This window comes from Parasteatoda tepidariorum, chromosome 2 (genome assembly GCF_982258835.1).
Source record: "Parasteatoda tepidariorum strain Cologne lab strain chromosome 2, Ptep-v5.0, whole genome shotgun sequence".
Lineage (NCBI taxonomy): Eukaryota > Metazoa > Arthropoda > Arachnida > Araneae > Theridiidae > Parasteatoda > Parasteatoda tepidariorum.
In genome coordinates, this window is record NC_141756.1 from 105,155,721 (window position 1) to 105,175,611 (window position 19,891).

The 19,891-nt window shown below is 27.9% G+C and overlaps 1 protein-coding gene and 1 long non-coding RNA gene across 6 annotated transcripts in view; one reads left to right on the forward strand and one right to left on the reverse strand.

The window, feature by feature from the left end:
- The window catches only part of LOC107440417 (uncharacterized), a 789,850-nt gene that overhangs the window by 272,860 nt on the left and 497,099 nt on the right, over nucleotides 1-19,891 (reverse strand). The window lies entirely within an intron of this gene.
- On the forward strand, nucleotides 4,776-12,667 carry LOC147815980 (uncharacterized). Of its 3 annotated transcripts, XR_015431491.1 has the most exons (5): nucleotides 4,776-4,978; nucleotides 6,691-6,720; nucleotides 8,085-8,118; nucleotides 8,747-8,791; nucleotides 12,498-12,667. It is a non-coding gene; the product is annotated as an uncharacterized LOC147815980 (long non-coding RNA). The 3 variants fall into 3 exon arrangements; XR_015431492.1 differs by lacking the exon at nucleotides 6,691-6,720; XR_015431493.1 differs by lacking the exon at nucleotides 6,691-6,720 and having other exon boundaries at nucleotides 4,889-5,389.

The following is a 19,891-nucleotide window of genomic DNA, read 5'->3' on the forward strand; positions in this document are numbered from 1 at the left end:
TATGCTTGGCATACAAAATAAATTCTTTTAAGCTAATAGAAACTACTTAGAGGCTTTCCTACAATTTATCAATGAATTCTTTTTCATTGTTTGAAAAGTGTATTTTTTATAGCAGGTCATAATTTTCTTACTAAAATATTTACTCAGATATCTGTTAGTTTTGAGGTCAGAGCAGCTGCTGAAAAGACTTTTTTAAAAAGAAAAAAACAAAAACAACCTAGACTTAGTGTGTTTTCATCAGTATCGCCATCTGCTGACGAAATCTGTCACTAAAATCAAAATTTGATCCAAATAAAAACTTTCTTTTTTAGAAGAATGCAGTAAACGTTTATCTCTTAATGTTTATTTTTAATCGATTGCTTTTAAATTTGTTTTCTTTTTTGGATCCCGCTCATAATACATATAACGAGTATTAAAAAAGCCGTTTTTAAATTGCTATCAATTTCAAAGTTATTCCAAATTTTACATTTTCAAACGAATAAATATTCACAAGAAGCAAAAACAGAACAGTTAATTTGAACTCTTCAGTGTGATTCAGAAATATCCACTCACTATTTCACTATATTATCAATATGCATTCATAACTCTATCAATTTCATAACTTACATTCGTTGGATTGAAAACGAATATTTCTATAGCACCACATTAAAATATTTAAAAAAAAAAAATCTTAACATACATATTCCCTAATTATTAAAGATATTTGAGTCATTTTTTTTAAAGTTACTATAACTATAATTTAAACAGTTTAGATAAGAGCAATTCCATGTTTATTGAAAATGGTTGAAAACGTTTATATTTAAAACTCTGCATAGAATAAAAAAAAGCGAAAACTTTTAGCAGATGCGCTTTAACAACTATCACCCTCAGGAAAAACGAAGAGGGAGGGGGAGGAGGATAACATAGAATTACTTTATTTGCAAAATAAGTGGAGTATGTTTTGTTCGAGCATCATTAAACTCAAGGGTTGAGAGGAAAAGCGGATTCAGTTGTATTATCCATGCAACATTATTCGCATAAGTTGTTTAAATAAATGTTCCTGTAACAATAAAGGATATTCCGATATTTTTTTCTTCACAAATAACGGAATGCAAACACTTTGAAACATGCGTTTATTAATTCCTGAAAACAATAAAAAGAAGAAAAAAAAGGTGTAACGAAAACAATTCATTCGATTCTTTTCTGAAATAAAATGCTATCTGCAAGAGAGAGCTGTGTTATGCAAATTTCCTATTGATGGATGTTTTATTAGTTTCAGGCAATGCATTTGTGATCGACATAAAATTAAAAAAAAAAGTTTTATGTTCGCAAATAAAGATGATTATAATGATATTTTAAAAGGTTATTATTCATTTTAAATGTGATACAAAAAAAATACTTAGATTAACATTAAACAATTTTTAAATGAAAATATGAGGATTTATCAAATGTGTAAATATTAACAATATAATATTAATTTGTATATTTACAGCAGTTTTAATTTTTTATAGTATTAAATACATCAATAATAATGCATTAAATATTTTTAAAAAAAATTATTACATTATTTCTTTAAATAACTTTATTTAATTCTTAGAAATTAAAAAAAGAAATGCATTAAATTAATGTTACAAAATTACTATATTAAATGAAATATAGTGATTTCGTATTAGTATTTTTTGATAATTTATTGTCAAATTCTCATAGGGATTTTGAGTGCGTTAGCAAAAATGAAAGAAATTTTATTTACTTAAATATTGCAACAAAGTATTTAGACAATACAATATTTCATTTGTTTCAAAATACAAATAAAAGGCCTTGTTCTAAAATCACATTTCTTTAAAAATAACGAAAATAAATAACTACTATTTTGACAAATGTATTTTTCAACTTGAAAAGTAAAGAAAGATTTATTAATATTTTGATTTCAATGAAATAATGTGTAAAGCATACGACATTTGTTAGTAAGTAGTATTGCTTTTTTTCAAAAAAATAATTATAATGATTCGAAATTAAAATATAACCGGTATTATTGAAAGTAAGTTAAAAGCTTTATAAATAATATTCAAGTTAATTATTATTGAAACTGTCATAACTATTATTGAAAGCGTTCTAGAAAATATTGTCAAGATAAAATTTGTCAGGTTTCTTGAGTTAGACAACTGGAAATAACAATAAGATTATTTTCTTGACAACGCATTGTGTTAGAACGAGTGTTTTCCGTTAATATTACTGTTTACTTTTTGTGTTCGTATAATACCCGTTCCAGATTTTCTTAAGGTTTTCATTACATATCTTTATTGTTTTTGATTTCCATTTTAAAATTTTTTTAAAAAAAAAAATAACTGTGCCTAAACCAAATTCATTTTGATGATTCTCAAAATTAAACAATGCTATGATGGAGTTGATCGCTATTACTAATATTATAGTGGTAGTTGAAGAATCATCATTGACTTTTGGCCGTTACATGATTTATTTATTATAGAACTCATCGTTTATTATAGAACTATCGGTTTATTTATTATAGAACTCATTATTAATCATTTAACCATTTAATTCTAAATGTATAGATATCGTCTAATATTTGCTGAACCATTTCTAAAAAAAAATACAAGAGGGAAAGAATATTTCTTTTGAGATTGGTATAAAATATTCCAGAAATCAGCAATTTTCAATCAGCAAAATTGGTTAATATCTTAGTCAATTATTTCTTTTATTAAAACCTTCTGATGTCTTGAATATCACAAAACATCAAACAGAATCAAAAGTGGACTGAACATTATTTTTTAATAATTTCTATAAAAATTAGTACACACAATTACTATTTTAAAATAAACAACGTGCGACTGCGATTTAACGAAGGTGATAAATTTTGTCAAAAGAAAATAATTACCGAGCAAAATTATTGCCTCAAAAATACCCATTTCCACATCTTTTCATAGTAACATGACAGGAAACAAAATTGCTGACTCAATAGCAAAATCGACAAGCAATTTATCGAACAATCCACTGACTTATTATGATGTAAAAAAATCAATTCAAAATACGTTCAATTCGCAATGGCAAAACTGCTATAAGAATGAAACTAATAAACTAACTACACGCCATTAAACCTTACATACAGCCTTATAAACAGTTAAACATCAGTCGAAAACTTGATGTGCTTTTAAACAGCTTGAGTAATGGCCACACACGAATAACTCACAAACACCTATTTCAAAATGAACCAAAACCAGAATGCAACAATTGTAAAGAACCTTTAACACGTTGAATACCATGAGGGTCACCGGTGACCGGCTCTGAGTTTGGTTTGTTCGTAGCACCACGGGGGTCACCGGTGAAGCCAAGATTATTAGAAACACATAATTCGAGTAAATTTTTTAATTTTTTTTATATTATTATCGTTATTTAAATTATTTGAAGAAATTAATGCAATATAGAACACACAAAAATAGTTTTATTTATATACACAGAGATGACAATCAATTTTTTCGGGACAGAGAATAAATATTTGCCAGTGGTAGTTTATTGATTGTGATTCGTGGTATAATAAATTAAATTTAGAAGATTTTTACCCACCACTATTTCTAAACAATTTGTAGGCTTATATAATTCACCACTTTTTTAAGATATGTCATGCTAAACCTTTTAAAAAACTAGAAAATCTGTCTAATATTTGCAAATTTAGTTTGTAGCCATTTACCGTTTGGTCAGACGGGAAACCCATGTAAAATTAGCGTGGCATTCAACGTGTTAACTGTAATACATATTTTAACAGAGTGCAGCAAATTTAAAAACCAGAGACTACGCCATTTTGGAAGCTTCCATCCGTCATTATTTTCACTATTTAGAGATAATCCTTAATCTAAGATTTTCTTACACCTTAAGGACATTGGCATTTATGCATCTATCTAATTTTTAAACCAAAACAGAATTGTAAACCTGGTTGTTAAATATCTACCTAGTTGGAAGCGCGATATAGCCAAAACTGGCTGTTGCGCCAGAAACTCAAATCAAAATCATAGTTTAAACTTATTTTTATTGTTCTCAAAATAAAAATAAAAAAACTTTTAAAAAAAAAAATATTTTTTAATTTTACGATCCATCCTCATGTTTAGAATTTCTTTTAGAACATATCTTTTATTTCGATCTTGCTAAAGTAAAACCTTTTACAAATTGTACAAAGGCAAAGAAACTAAATAAAACGGAACACAAGTTTTCCATTCAATGAATGCTCTAATCTTCATTTACATATACGAGTCAGGAATGACAAGATTTAAAAGTTCATTTCTTTTGCTCAGCTCTTAAATATTTTCTTTCGTACTTTGTTCATTTAAAAAGCAAATATCATTCATTTTACTTTGAGAAGTGGAATTTAAAAAAAAAAGAAAATTCCAAACATTTAAATTGTTGGCAATGATAGTTTCTAATAAAGAATTCAAAGTAAAGATAGATAAAGCAGAAAAAAGTTGTTGAGAGGAATATTAAGTTGTAGTTTTAAAACTTGATATGAGTTAGGAAGAGGAATAAATCTTATTTAATGCAGTAGACGTAGAAGTTATATCCAGAATAATTCAATCTGTGAAAATAAAATAAAAATCACGGTGATTCTTGTTAGACCGAAACAAATTGTTTTATTTAAACTGTTCGTAAATATAGTCTGTTAAGAAAGTTAAAACAGAAAAATAAACCTACCCAGCAAAAACATAAGTTCTGGCCATCTTCGAAATTACTGACGGTACTGATTGAAAAGTGAAGGTGCAAATTACTGTCAGCTGGGTAGATTGCTGGGCCACCCTATGAACTTTTGCCAACATTGTAGGAAGTGTTGGGCCGGTACATTACAAACAGCCGCATACCGTCAGTCTGTATCTACCCAATGGGCCACCAAGTTAAAGTTGTCTGCTGCCGCCAGTGAAGCAGTTGTACGAGTAACTGTAACTGTGAATTTATTGTTTAGAAAAAGAAGCACGTTGGATTCTTATAATTTTCAAAAAAGGTAAGGTTTTATTTTTTTCTATTACATTGAAGTTATTATTTTAATCATTTTTGATTTACTATTGTTCAAATATGTTTACGACGTGCAGATTTCGGTTTACAAAGAACCGCGTTTGAAGTGCTGTTTTGGCGCTATGTTTTAGATTGGCAATCATCTTTATTCAATTAATACATCATAATTAACACCTTTCTAAGATAGAATAATAAAAAATATTAAATTCAATTCAATGAAAATGTACAGACAAATGTTTTATCAACACCAAGATCGCCGCCAAATTTTTAGCGACAATCGAGCAGTAGCACGCCAAAAACAAATATAAATTCTGTTGTATGATGACTCTTTAAGTGCAATTCATAATATGTTGTAGCATATGATATAAATCAGGTTTATCTAAGTATATTATGAAAATAGGTTTGTATAATAATCAAGAATTTTCATTAAAACTTATTTCTTTATGTTAAATAATATGTAGATTTTAGTTAACTAATTGCTGTTAGTAATATTAAAAATTGTTTCTGTTATATGTATTTCATTTTAATGAAATTTTTGAGCTAAATTCAAGTGTAAAAATAGGTAAAGGTTTAATAATTTATACTAAATAGTTTAAATTAAGATGAAAAATTTATTTGTACATGTTAATATAAATAATTGCGAAGAATCGTGCTGTGAATTCTTAAACAACCTAAAAAAAATATAGATTATGGAAAGTTTTTTAGCACGCAGTTGCTTATACTTAATTGTCTATTGGCTAACACCACTTATACAAAAAAAAAATATTACAAAATTCTTTTATATTTTGAAATCAATGTTAAGTTACTTCATAATTTTTGTTAAGAGTTAAGTGAATAATGTTTTTATTGTGAATTTCAAGTTAATATTCATATAAAATAATGCCCGATTTTTATAGGGATTACAAAAATATATAAAAGTTCAATACAATATGAAAACAAAATTCATACTCAATAAAAATAACAAACAACTCTTTTTCTATTAGTTTTAAAAATGTTAGAAAACCTGTTAGCGCTCTCCATGAATTTCTATAGGTTTTCTTATTTCTTGCTGTGTTTATTATTAATTTAATGAACTCGCACTCGTATTGGTAACATGCGATCAAAATTTCTACTTTTCGACTAGTTAGAGTACTAAAATCTACAGGAGCTCTGTACTTGTTGACAATTTAAATTACAATCATTTCCTGACCGCTATAGACAGAATATAATACCATTTTATTTACAAGTACAACTTCTTAAAAGGATGTTTGACCACTTTCGAAGTAGCCGAGGTGCTTCAAATTTAACTTGTATTCTATTGAGAAAACAAGTTATAACTGCTTCCAAATCACTGAAAGCTAAATTTATAATAATTTTTTGCAGAGAATCTTTCAGTGGAAATAAAAGTTTTTCAATTAACTCCTTGAAAGATTTTCAATGCTAACCTTATATTTTGTGATCCTAGAGCCGAACTTAGAAAATTTTGTTGTTTTATTGTTGACAATTCTGTTAAGAAAATTTCCTGACCTACAAGTTATTTTTCTCATTCTAATTTCTGAAAAATATTATTCTAATTTTCATTCAAACGTTTTGAGTGCCCGTTGTGTAATGCTTTTTAAATTTTTGCTGAAAGTTAAGCGAAATTTTTTTTACTGTATATCTCAAGTTAATATTCACATGAAAGTAAGACCTTTTTTTTTCTTTTACCTCTTTAAATGTTAGAAAACCTGTGCCAGTCCTCCATGAATTTCTGTAAGTTTTATTACTTAATGTATTTATTATTTATTGAATTATCTCGCTTTCATGTTTGTAACAATGGTAACTTGCAATTGAAATTTCTACTATTTTCCAACTGGGTGAAGTACTGCGCCTCTGTTCTCATCAACTTCACTTTCCAAGTAGCTGAAGTGCTCCAAATTCAACTCTTATTCCATTGACAACTTACATCTTATCACTTAAAGGAATTTTTTTTTTCTTAAACTAAATATCAAATCCTTATATTGAGCTTTGTATGGAAGTGCTAGACTAATATAATTATTAATAATAGTTTATTAGACACAATATGCTTTAATATTAGATTCCATTGAACACTAATTTAAACGTAAATTTACGAGTAGTTTGAAACACGGCTTAACGAAAAAATCTAGCCGCTTTTTTTTATTGATAATTTTCTTATTTTATTTTCATAATCTGTTTTGGCTTGAGCAAAATAGTTGTTGTTTGCCTGTCAGTCTGACCACAGCAAAGTGAGGGTTTAAACGCACATATTTTAAATTATTGTACTAGGGGGCGAACCATATGGAAACGACAAAAATTTGATTATAATCAATTTGAAAAGTTTTTTTCAAAATAAATTAAATTTCAAAAATGACTTTTATGTGAAACTGTTCTATTTTACATAAATTAAATTGAGAAAAGCAACTATTACCAACCAATTCCCCTGATACAAATTTTTAAATTTATTAATAATTAAAATGATTTATCAATTAACTTTTTTTTTTTTTTTTCATTATCTGCAGAATCTTTGATGTGCATAAATAATTTAATATTATTTTGAGAAGTAATATTTTAATTATTATTATTTGAATTATGATTTTAAAGAAGGATTAAGGACATTTTAATGTATTAAGCGAATTCATTTATAAAGTACAGTGAATTCTCACTTATGCACCAGTCTTTGGGACCAAGAGAAAAAGCGTATAAGATTTAAAAAACAGTAAGTTCATGCAAATAAGAAAAGCTTCAGATTCAGCAAAAGCTAAATTTACAATAATTTTTTGCCGAGAATCTATTAGTGGGAATAAAAAAATAAATTTCAATTAACTCTTAGGAAGATTTTCAATGCTAACCTTATATTTTGTGTTTTTTTTTTATTGTTGACAATTCTGTTAATAAAATTTCCTGGTCGAAAAGTTATTTTTCTCATTCTAAATTTCCTGGCCTACAAGTTATTTTTCTCATTCTAATTTCTAAAAAATATTTTAATTTTTATTTAATCTTTCTGGGTGTCCATTGGGTAATGCTTTTTAAATTTCTGCTAAGAGTTTACCGTAAAATATTTTTACTGTATACAAGGTAATATTTACATAAAAATATGACCTTTTTTTTCCTTTTAGCTTTTCAACCTGTGCCAGTCCACCATGAATTTCAGTAAGTTTTTTAACTTTTATCATATGCAGAATCTTGGATGTACATAATTAATTTAATATTAGGTACTTTGAGAAGTAGTATTTTAATTATTATTACTTGAATTATGATTTTAAAGAAGAATTAGGGACATTTTAATGTATAAAGCAAATTTATTTATAAAGTGCAGTGAATTCTCCCTTATGCATCAGTTTTTGGGACCAAGAGAAAAAGTGTATAAGATTTTAAAAACAGTAAGTTCATGCACATAAGAAAAGCTTCAGATTCAGCGAAAGCTAAATTTACAATAATTTTTTGTGGAGAATCTTTAAGTGGAAATAAAAAAATAAATTTCAATTAACTCTTTGGAAGATTTTAAACACTGGCCTTATATTTTGTGATCCTAGAGGCGAACTTAGAAAATTTTGTTGTTTTATTGATGACGATTCTGTTAATAAAATTTCGTAGCCTGCAAGTTATTTTTCTCATTCAAATTTCTAAAAAATATTATTCTAATTTTTACTTAATCTTTCTGGGTATCCGTTGTATAATGTTTTTTAAATTTCTGCTAAAAGTTTACTGAAAAAATTTTTTACTGTATATCTCAAGTTAATATTTACATAAAAATAAGACCCTTTTTTTTCCCTTTTAGCTCTTCAAATGTTGGTAAACCTGTGCCAGTCCACCATGAATTTCTGTAAGTTTTATTACTTTTATCATCTGCAGAATCTTTGATGTGCATAAATAATTTATTATTTTGAGAAGTATTATTTTAATTATTATTATTTGAATTATGATTTTAAAGAAGGATTAGGGACATTTTAATGTATTAAGCGAATTCATTTATAAAATACAGTGAATTCTCATTATGCTTCAGTCTTTGGGACCAAGAGAAAAAGTCCATAAGATTTTAAAAACAGTAAGTTCATACAAATAAGAAAAGCTAGATAGAAAAGTTTCAATAGCTGAATAAAACTACAAATAGTCGTGAATAGCGGCTAAAGCTTCTAATTGTTTTTAATGATTTCGAGTAATGTTTTTGTCATCTCTGTTTTCGCGTAAACTGAGTAATAGTCATCGCTATAGCTTTACATTCCTTGACCAAAAACTAACGTTTTAATTGGTGGGGGGAAAGACACTGCTAGATAAATTTTGAAAGCATATGGGTGGTATATATGGTGGTTTCAATGTGGGTGGTGTGATAGATAAGACACCTTATTCAAATTCATATAAAAAAAATGTCTTCCTAGAAACAATAAAGGTGAAAAAAATCCCATAGGGAAGAAAAATGAACTGTATTACTAGATCCAGTAACTTATTTCCTTTTATCTGTAACGAAGATTGTTTATTTGCTTTAAACTGAAAACTTTTTCTAAAAAATTGGATTATTTTTTTCTATTTAAACAAAAAATAAAATCAAAATTTTAGACTTTTAAAAAAAAATTGTGTGCTGAATTGAAATATTTATTTTCTGAATGATGCATAAAGAATTATAATTATTATTATTTTCCTATATAATGATCAAGGGCCTTTGAAAACCTTTGTATATATGCAAAAGGCACATAAAAGAGGTGGCGCAGAAGTGATTGGTCACTGTATGTAGTTTTATATTTTAATAATGGTTATTAATTTTCATTTTAATCGTTCACTTCCCTATTCAATGAAAAAAAGTGTTATATTTATAAATTTTATTGATGTATATAAAATATTTTTTTAAAAATTTTATTAAGTACAGTAAGATTTTGATTGTGAAAACACAATCATATTTAAAAACCTACCTTGTTAACATAGCTTAAAAACGTGTAGGTTAAAGAGAAAGAAAAAAAGTAACGACAAAGTACTGATTTGAAGCATCTTGAAACTAACCTGTACAATATTGAATGCCTTCTAAGACATTATTTGGTAGAAAAAATTTTTGCGATAAGAACAATTTTTTAGTCCAAGCAAATAAAATGCCCCGTAAAAGTTAAAAAATTCTTAATAAAATGTGTAAGTAAATTTAATTTATGGTAACTAAGAAATAATGTTAATAACACCTACATTTCACTTATTTATCTATTCTTCAATAGTACAAAATATTTTTATTTGGCAAAAATATATACACCTACCTTTTTAAAAACAAAAAAGTTTTCTTGAAACAGAAGTTTAAAATGTAAACACATTAGGAATCTCTAAACTAACATTTAAGTGCGACAGAAGCAAAAAGATTATAGAAATCTTACGATTTTATGAGTTAAACGAGATGAAAAACATCAGAACCAGTTTAATTGCATATTGAAATGTTGAAGTTATTAAAGATTCTTTTTTAACTTTCCGCCCTATAAACGGGTTGTGGTTGTGTGACGTGGGCGACCCTGCTTCACCACAGGTGCCCACTGGGTAACGAGAAGAAAGTAGTAGTTCTGGCATTCCTGTGGCCAATGGGACAACCCCCCAATGCCTGCAATTTTAAAAAAAAAAAGGGAAAAAAGTCTATAATAAGGAAACGCCCATTGTAACGCTCCTGTCCTTGGGCAATCAAACAGGTTTAAATGTTTTCAGTCTAATTTTTCTCTGAATTATTCATTAGATTTAAATAAGTTTTGTTTCTTTTTATTTGTGGCCCATAATGTGTGTATCCTATTACAGAGTTTATTTGCTAGAATTCGAAAAGTATATGTTGAAAGTGGTTAATGTGCAACTCCTGCTATTCTAATCTACAGAAAATGACAACTAATTTTTCTGTATCAAATAAAAATGCAGTGTACCTCCTCGAGAAGGGCCAACCGTCCTCACTGCCCTTTGACGACACTGTCTGATAATATTCCTTTTAAAAAATTTAATGTGTAAATGATGATTACACACTTTTAAAATTATTCGTGTTAATAAGTTTGATTCAGATACCATTACAAATTTTTGCTTTGTTAATTCTCAACTGGTTAAATTTTTAAAAGATTTTTTTAGTATCAATAAGTTTATTAAAAGATTTTTTAAAAAAATTTGAAATGAATATTTTTTTTAAAAATATGTACCTTTCAATATTTATTTTTAATTAATCGTTTATTAGTTAATAGTTTAAATTATGGAAAAAGCCTTCAAGTTTAACAATATTTTTTTCTATTGCACAATGATTTTCTATTAGCATGTTTTTTTTCTTTGTAAGCTACAAATTTTTCTCATTTTGATAATGGGTGAGAACTACTTTTTGAAATATACATGTAAAATAGTAAGTATAGGATGGTAATTTTACAGTTGTTAAGAATCGAATTTAGCTGTTACATAATAGTACACATTTTGTTAACTATTTACGGTGTTAATTAAAAGCCCTTTAAAAACTCGGTGTACCCTTTTTTTTTTAGGAAGCACCTTTCCCTTTTTTATTCCTAGGCATAGTAATGGAGTATTTAACAAATATTTTTTGTTAAAAGAAGGAACTAAATTAATAAAAAAATTTGAAGAAAAGAAATTTCATCAGAGATGTAAACAATGTTATTAATATTTATGTAAACTTTTCATTTTTTGTCTTACATCTATACCAGTTATATAAAGACATTACGGAAATCGTGACATTGGTCAAATCTGTCGTTATTCTTATCTAGTTCTTGTGTTTTTTATATGAGGAAAACATTAATTTCACAAAGCATCACCATTAAAGTAATTTAAGAATTTATTTATTTATAAAGTTATTACAGAATTGTAAAATTATCTGCCTTTTTAACTAGCAAATTTTGAGCAACCTTTTTTCATATGGTTTCAATTCTGGTTTCAATTCAATACATATTATTGTTTTGATGCCTATTTTAATATGAAAAATGTTGTAAATTTTGAAATTTTTTTTGTCAAGGGTATACAATTAAAAATTTAATCATAAAAGTAAAGCGAAAAAGAAATACTATTGATACATTCGTGCATGTAAGTAATATATATTTAAAAGTAATTTTTCTTCTATACCTTTCCTTGAAACAATAATTTACATTAGAATATCATAATTGTTTTAAATATTAAATGCAATAAAATTGAGCACCATAAAATTAATGAAGAAAAAACTGCATGTTTTTTAAAATTAAATATTTTCTGAGAAAAGGTGAGCACAAAATTAAACACCCTGAATAACTTTTCATTTAACAGTTAGATTTTCATGTACTAGTTGTCAATCTTAATGGATTCGTGGGTCAATATTCAATAATTTCATTCAGAAAGGAATTTTATGTTCAAAATCTTTCTAAATTATAAGACAGGTGTATGTTTTGCATGGTGTTACTAATTTGAAGACTAATTTGATGAGTCAAAATTTATCAATGAAATGATAAAAGCAAAAACTTTTCGATAGAAATTTTAGTTTTAAAAGCTCATTTTCACAAAAATACTTATGTTTTTAAAATATACGATTTGCATAATTTTTATTTTATTATCCTCTCTTTCAGGAGAACTCTTCTGTGCTATTCCAAGTGATTCTATGTAGACAAAGATATGATTTCTCTGTTGTTTTTATTATTTTTAAAATTAAATTGAAATTTGTGTAATATTTGTATTGATTAAGATTATGTCTTTGTATTTATATGTCTTTGTATAATAAAATGTTTGCAAGAGACAATGTTGATTATTCATTTAACTAATATCAGGGTACATTCAATTCATTACATGACTATCTACATTAGTACATTTTTGTCCAATACACCTATTTTTTGTTAAATTTGCTGCAAGACTAAATATAATCAGTAAAACATGAATTCATGATCAGTATCGCACTAAATGATCATCTCTGGACAGCCTCTTAATATTATCGGCTGTAGGTTGTATTTATTTTTGTATAGGGTACAATAGTATCACTAGATTCCTTAAGAACACAGCTTTTATTTTAAAACATATATATACTGACTACAAGCTATTATAGACATATATATTGACTTCAAGTTAAAACTTGAAAAATTACTTGTGAGATACAGAATTTTCATAATTCTGGACAGCAGTTTTATTATTCTGCTTTTAAGTAGAATATCACTGTAAAGAAAAGATTATTACATATGTTTACCTAGTTTAAAAATGTATTGATAAGTGGAAGCATAGATTGTGCACAGCAAATCTTTAGGACTAAGGGGTTGAACTGTGTAAAAAATATTCTTTGCATAAAACAATTTAAATGAAAAAATTAACCTAGAAATATTTTCTTAGTTCATATATTAATAATTTATTCAGAAATGTATTAGATAGCTAGATATTTATTTAGCTAATTGAATTAAATAAAAATTAGGTTTGTGGGTTTTAATTACTCCTGTAACTAGGTCAATGACCTCTCGTAAACCTCTATAAACTAAAGGGATGCTGCTGGGTGTATATAAATTGCTGGCCCTCAATTATTGATTCATTGATTACCCTCTACTGGAAAATGTCGGGCAATCACTCACCCAGCGCGTTTTAGACAGTAACTGCTGGGTTAGGTACTACCGGCCATCGATAGGCCGGTATTGTTGGCTCGACAGAAGGCCAGCCATTCACTTTAGTACAGTTGAAAGTGACTTTTGCCGGCACAGACCCGTCGCTTTAGCTGGTGGCAAACAGCAGTTTTGTGGTGCTGGACCTACAGATTTGTTTTTGCTGGGTAGAAAAAGGAAGATTTCAATGAACTAAAGTTGTAGTTTTCTTTTTTATTATGCAGCAAACTTAACCGCTTTCCTGAGGTCCCGAATTAACTCGGGTATGTATCTATTGCAAATATTTATTATCCCGAGTAAACTCGGCTATAGCAGAATTCGTCAATGCGTTTTGTTTTATTAAGTTTTTATTCGTCCGGAAGCAAAACAAAAAATAATAATAAACTTCTTTGATTGGCTGTTTGCCAATTTTGTTTTTGAGTTTTGCTATTTGTGGAACTGCAGACGTGCCGCAATTCAATACGTATTTAAAAGGTATGCAAAAAAGGTATTAAATTTTTTCTACAGAAATTATATTTATTGAAAACATATAAGTATAAGTACAAAATATGTGTATTGAATTTAAATATTAAAAATTACATACATTTATTTTACTTCTCCTGATAATTCGTTAAAATTTTGTGAATAATTGGTGACAGCACTTCTGAGTTATTCTTTGAGATGTTGGTTAGTTAATTAGTTAGTTGGTTAGTTAATTAGTTGGTTAGTTAGTTGGTTGGATTTCACGAATTTTAAAGTGGAATAAAATGATTCACATAAGTACGTTGTTCCCAATATTGAAATAATTCGACAAACAACCTTTTTTAATTCAGGATACTTCGATTCTGGTACAAATATCCAAAATTTAGTAATCGACGTCGACTTGTATTTTAATTGTAGAGCTTGATCTTCTTGCATCTCTATTAATTCTAATTCTCCAGATGCTTTTTGGGTCATAATTATATTGGAAATGGAAAACTTACCTTGAATTATGTTAATTTCAAATGGATTCAGAAAAAAAATCAAGAGACGATTTAAAATATTTCAAGTCTTGAAATCTATTTTGGAATTCCGTCAATATTCCTTCAAGCCTTTTTATATACTCGTTGAGTTTTTCTTGCTTAATGTTGGAACAAATTTTTTTAATACGAGGAAAATATCAAAATGTTTCATTTTTAATGTACTTTTGAAAAAAATTGTAATTGAGTTTGAAAACTAAATATACACTGTGAGAGGTCAGATATTATTTCATCTTTCCCCTGCAATTGTAAATTCAGTCTTTGCCAGTAATATTTGTCGTCAGTAATTTAAAAGACATTTTGAAACACATACGAAGCGATAATAATTTAATTTTTTAAAATATAATAGCACAAAAATGAAAAGGGAACTCGGGTGCATTTATCGAGAGCCACAAATAATCCTTCAAAGAGCCGCTTGTGGCTCGGCAGCCGCAGGTTGGCCACCCCTGGTGTATACGATGGTTGATAAATTTACATAGAAAAAGGAGAAAAAAAATGGCTATCGCCAGAGAAAGTAATGCAGATGATTTTTCAGATTATGAAGATGTGAACATATACAAAGACTAACACTTAACTTTTTTTCATTTGCCCGAGATAACTCGGAATAGTAAACTGATGGTCAATGAAAAATTTTTTTTACAGATAAGAAAATTAAAATTTCAACTTAGAACTTGTGTATTATGTCTTGTTTTAGTTCCTTGTTTTTATTAATGAAATAAAAAAAAAGTTGATTTTTTACATTTTTTTTCTTTGAAAAAATTGGTAAGGAACGCGGTTAATCAAGGTGATAATGTAAAATTTTCTTAAATTGACAGAGAAATGTTAAAATTAATTATTAATATCAACTATTAATTTGTCAGATAGGGATCAACCCGTTTTACACCAGATATTAGCTTATTTATAATAATAATTAAAAAAAAGAAAGCTATAAATAAAAATTAACTAAATTAAATGTAGCTTTAATTTTTATATTCACTACATGCAACGATGATAATTTAATTCTTTTAATAGGGAAGGCAAGTATTATTTAATTAAATGGTATAAAAAAATTAAAAATGATGATAGATGAAATTAAAATGATCACTTTCTCCTTTATCAAACAAATGTTTAGCTACTTTTAAAACCTAGTTTTAAATAAAAAATTACGTTTTTCCCTTGGCATTATAAATTTACTTAATGTTTACTTGAATTCACATGTCAACAAATTCCTTCTCAAAACCTTGTTGTGGCAATTTTTTTTTCAAAACAGAAATAGATTTTTTTTTTCGAAACCGAAATTGAATTTTTTCCTCGAAAAATCACAATGTAAATTCATTGTAAACCTATTCTTTCCTATTTAATGCATGATTATTTTCGTCTTAAATTTAAAAATAAAATTATCATTGTTGTATTTAGACTAGTATAGTCAACTATCATTGCAATCTAATTAATGGTAGCTATTCTTATGTTTCATGACTTTACTTTTTAGAGTTATATTTCAGAATATTTTTTCTAATTTTTAGAACATATTTAGTTCTGAACTTGTTATCTCGAAAACTCGCTATCTCGAAATTTTTTAGCGTCCCTTCAACTTTGAGATATAGAGAGCACACTATAATTAATATTTCGCAATATTTTTATGAGAAAATTTATTATAGCAAGAAATATCCAAAAATATTTTTTATCTTAAACTGCTCAAAACGTTAAACGACTCGCATTTTCCGCACGCCTAGAAAATAGATCATGTCTATTTTAAATCAAATTCTGATCCAAAATAATAAATAACATTGAGCTCGTATTCCTTCATTTTTGTAACAAGGCACGCAAACCTACCGTAAAATCGCATTTTCCATATTTATGGAAAAATCGTAGAGAACAGTTTGCAGATCGATTTGAAAACTCCTTCCACATGGAGTACGCGTTTTGCAATGGTTGAAAAATTGCATATGTCAGTGGGTGCGAAAGGCAACCATTCATATTTTACGTGTAATAACTGATCTAACTCGGTGGAGGGGACCTCGAACATATTCCATACAAATAAACTTCTTCCCTCAAGGAAAAATTTCAGTTTAAAACATTTTTTTATTCCTATTTTTCTGCATAAGCGTTACCAAGATGGTATTTAAAGTTCAAAAAGAACTACTTTACCGCATTGTGAGAAAGTTATTATTCACAAAATGATAAATTTGACTTCAGATATACTGGTATAGAATTGAAAAATGATATGGTTTTAAAATAAATGTACTTTCGGCTATTTTATTTTAAGAGATTAACGAAATTATAGTTCAGAAATGGATAAAACAATACAGAAACAAAAGAAACTTATTACCCATCGGCCAAATGGGTCTTGTTTTGGGTTTTATGGCGTGCGCAACTTATTGGGACGTCATCACACTTTTCAACTGTGTTCAAGAGTAATAGTAAACAGTGCGCATGCGTTGTTATTGCATGCGTTGCTATGGCGACCGCTGCTGGTTTTTATTTTTATTTTCACTAGCAGGCATTTTTAATGTATATTCAACATCAATACGACAAACATCAATATGGAGACAATTTTTGCAACCCATGATTTGAAATGTTTAATGGAGTCCATCCAGAAAGAAAAAGCATTTGACCAATGGATAACCAGTAATCGTAATAAGGCGATCACAACTTTTTCCTTTATTATTATTATTTAATTTTGGGATTTCCGTTCATTTAAACTTGAAATTAAAAACATATTCCGAAAATAATAACATGAACAATGATATGAACAATAAAAAAATGATTTGAACAATGGCTTGACTAAAAGTTTTAAATTCAGAAAATGTTTTTATGAAATACGTGATATAGTATATGATATAGCTGAATTTATTATTTTTTTTTAGTTGTTTTTGGTGAATATGTTATGGGTAGGCTTGAAAATCATAAACAATAGTAAGGCAAAAATAAAAATGATATGGTAAATTAAAAAGCAACGCAATGAGCAAAACGGGTTCATAAGGAGGGTGATCTTTGCAAAAGTACCTTTATCAGTGCTCCGGAATAGAAATAGCAAAGAGGAAGATTAAAAGGTACTGTTTTCCAAAAACGGTAAAAATCAAACAAGCTGAAAAATTAAGCAAGCTGGTATGATAAAATGCCACGGACTGTTAATTGATCTAGAAATTTAAGCAAGATGGCGTGAAAATAATACAGACTGTTAGTTTATCATGAAATATTTACAAGTTAGAATGCTAAATACTACGGCATGTCATTATTTATGAAGTCAAATCAAGCTGGTACGATAAATATCAAGAACTTTTTGCTGACCATTAAATGTACGCAATCTGTAAAGGTAAATACCACGAACCTTTCGCTGACAATGGAATTTAACACTGAACATACCATAACCGGACAAATGACCGTTTAAGAACTTTGCCATCGAAAATGCGCTTATCATCTTATCGTTTTTGCACATTTGACTTTTTCTAACAATTATATACAGTTAATATTCTATTATTATGTTTTTTTGTGTATTTTGTTGGTTTCGAATAATACTTGTCGTATAACTATTTCTACCAGAAACGGATATTTGACCGGGAGAGCAATTTATTGCTTTGCAACGTTATCGGATCAGAAATGACGATGCGTGTTCAACGTATTGCATTCGATGAGTTGCACATTTCTGCAAAGACCGTCGCGTAGTGAATTCAATCAGAATAACTGTGAATTCAAATTACAAGAAAGTACCTAAAATTTTAGATTGGCATTTTTGTGTCAGAAAAAGTGATAAACACTATATGTTTTGGTAAGTAGCTTATATTTTATTTTGATAGCTTTATTTCATTTCTAACTATCTGACGGTTTTTACCCCGAAAATGTCGAAACAGTCAAGACAGTACAAATTCTTAGAAAAAATAATACTAATTACACGAATAATTATAAGAATTGTAGAAATACTAATAATTTGAAGATATATGTTTGCGGAAAATGTACAATTGAAACTCCCTGTATGTAAGAAATGCGTTGAGTAATGAATTAAAAATTCTTATTCTTTGTGTTTGCAATACATAAAAATTGGCAATATACAATTTTGCTTAGTTATAATACAGTTTTTTTTAGTTTATTTCCTTCCTAACATCCATATTTCATACGATCAATGAAGAAACATAAAGTCCAATCATTTGACCAGCTATAGTAGAAATAGGTATAGATTAAGTGTTGGTATGTTTAGTGTTAAGAAAGCTGCTTTTAAGTAAGCTGTTATGATAAATACCAACATTGATATCTGAGTAATGCATACATGTCACAAATTAATAAATCTCAATATCATAATGCTTATTCTAATAATGAATATTACTTCTGCGAAAAACATAAGTTAGTGAAATTAAACATGCAATGAATGAAAAAAAGAACAACCAGTTAGAAAAAGAAAAACGAAACTTAAGCAAAAGAAAAAAAACAAAAAACGTTATTTTGATGCCAAAAGAAGTATTCGAAACAGTTTCAGATTAAACTAATATCATGTTCTTCAGACACTTGAGCTTTGCTTTTTATTTTCATTTTCTTTGTTCGCTTTTTGGTTTCAAACACTTCTACTAAGTTCCGAAGAAACAGTTTCATCAGTCCAATTATTAGTTTTTCAATGAAGAAGTATCGAAACATTCATTGTTGTTTTTCGATATTGGATTTCCTTAGATAAGGAGTAAAAAGTTTAATCTTCTCTTCTTTTTCAATCGGAAGCAAGTAAGCAAATTCTCAACTTTGCTCAACTTGGAATTGGGTTTATTTTTCGTTCTCTTCTGCGTATTAAGTCATTTAAGACTGAATGTGCTGAACAGCTTTTTTAAAACATTGTTTGAAGTTATGATCAATGCAATGTCGCGAATTCTACCGATCTGAACTTAGTACTTGTTTCTGTGAATGACGGAAATTGGTGGTAGTTGACTTTCACCGGCGAATGTTGACAATCACTTAGTTTCTTTGGTAAATATTCGAAATATATACTAGGTCTAGCTAAGTGCCAATGCTCTATCTACACTTGCCCGGTATGCCCTACATTAATGCTTTTTTAAGGTTTAGTGCCACGGACCAGTATGCTTTTAACTGGTACTCCGAACACTGATGCTTCTCTTAATCTATTCACAGCAGATATTAAAATATGGAATAAATATAATATTATCAACGAATAAATATAATATTATCAACAAATAAATATAATATTATCAACGTAGTATGCCTCATATTATCAACGACGCTCTAGTATGCGTTATAATGGATGAATATTGTATAAGTGTTTGTTATTTTAATTTATGACAGTAGTTGAACAGCCAACTCAATATTTCGGGATTACGACAGTTAATGTTCAACTCCGTAGCCTTGTAATTTCAAACCTAATCCAGAAGACAAAGGATCAAGTATTGGGAGAAATTTGCTTCTGTGAAGGAA